Consider the following 2,500-nt stretch of genomic DNA (forward strand, 5'->3'; position numbering starts at 1 on the left):
TAGATATATATATAATATAAATATATATTATAATATAATTATTTTATAATTTTATATATATATAAAATATAATATATATAAAAAATATTATAAAATATAATATTTTATATAAAAAATATAATATAAATATATATTATGATATAGATATATAAATATAATATATATATATAATAAAAAAAAATTAAATATTAAGTATATTTTAAATATATTTTAAAAATATATAATAAAATATATAAATTTTTTAAATTATATATATATAACATATATATATATTTATATATTAGTTATATATTGATATAAAATTTTTTTAAAAAAATATATATTTTAAAAAAATTTTATATTAATTTAAATATAATTTTATATAATAATAAAATATAATAAATATAATAATAAATTTTTTTGATATAATATAAATTTTTTTAAAAATATATAAATAAAAAAAAAAAAGGGGGTTAAAATTTTTAAAAAATATTTATATATTATATAAATAAAATTAATTATATAAATTTTATAATAAAATATTTAATTTTTTTATTAAAAAAAATTTAATTTTTATAATTTTTAAAATATTAATAATATATATTATATATAATATAATAAGAATAAAAAAATAAAAATATAATAATAGAAAAATTTAAAAATTATATATATTAATTTTTTTAAATAAAAATTAAAAAAAATAATAATAATTATTTATTAATAAATATAGATAAATATTAGAATAATATAATATAAATTTTTATAATAAAAATTTTTTTTTTTAAAAAAATTTTATATATTTATTTTAAAAAATATATTATAAATTAATTTTTAAATATAATTTAATATAATTAAATTTTTATAAATATTAAAATATATTTTAAAAAATATATTTAAAATATTATAATATAAAATTTAATAATTTAAATTTTTTTAAAAAAAATATTTAAAAAATATTATATATTAAAAAAAATAATATATAATAATAAATTTATATAATATAAAAATTTTAATTAAAAATAAATATTAAAATATATATTTTTAAAATTTTAATATATAAAAATTTTTTAAAATTAATTTAAAATATATATTTTATAATATATATTTTTAAAAAATAATATATAATTTTTATAATATATAAAAAATAAAATAAAAAAATAATGAATTAAATATAATAATAATAAATATGGGAGATAATATATATTTTTTTTATTTATATAAAAAAAAATTTTTAATATAATAATAATTTTTTTAAAATAAAATATATTATATATAAATTTTTTTTATATTATATTTTTTTTTAAAATATATTAAAAATATATTTAAAATAGGAAAATTAAAAAATAATAAATATATTAATATAATTTAATAATTTATATAAAAATTAAAAAAAAAAAATATATAATAAAATATAATATATAAAAAATATTTTTTAAAAAAAAAAAAATATATAAATAAAAAATTTTTTTTATAAAGATAAAAATAATATATATAAAATTTTATATAATATTTTATATATATATTTTAAAAAAATATATAAATTTTTATATATAAATAATATTTTATATAATATATTAATAATTATATATATATTAAATATAATATAGATATAATTTAAAAATTTTATATATAAAATATAATAATAATTTAAATTTAATATATATATTTAAAATTATTATATATATATTTTTTTTTAAATAAATATATATTTTTAAAAATATTAAAAAATATTTAAAAAATATATTAAAATTTTTATTTTAATTTTTATATAAAAAAAATTTTATAATATATATATTATATAAAATAAATAAAATAATTAAAATTATTAATAATATATTATATATTATAGATATATATTTATATTATATATTAATATATTATAATATATATATTTTAAAAATTATATATATTTAAAATATATATATTTATATATATTATATATATAATATTTTATATTATTATATAAATATATATATTATATATATATATATATATATTATATATATAATCATATATATATAAATATATATATATATAATATATATATATATATATATATATATATATAATATATATATATATATATATATATATATATAATATAATATATATATATAATATATATATATAATATTATATATATAATATTATATATATAATATTATATATATATATATATATATATATATATATATATAACCACTGGTAGCCGCCACTACGGGACTAGGGGTCTCGACCCTTGGACTTTTTCTTATGGGAATTTTATATATATATATATATAATATATATATATATATATATATATTATATTATATATATAATATATATATATATATATATATTATATATATTATATATATTATATGATAAAATTATATATAATAAGAATATATTATAAATATATTTTTAAAATATATTATTATCATAAGTTATATTATATATATTAATTAAAATATATATTAAAATAAATATTTATATATATATTATTATATTATTATATATAGTATATATAATTTTATAT

The sequence above is a fragment of the Penaeus monodon genome, chromosome 7 (assembly GCF_015228065.2).
Source record: "Penaeus monodon isolate SGIC_2016 chromosome 7, NSTDA_Pmon_1, whole genome shotgun sequence".
Taxonomy (NCBI): Eukaryota; Metazoa; Arthropoda; class Malacostraca; order Decapoda; family Penaeidae; genus Penaeus; species Penaeus monodon.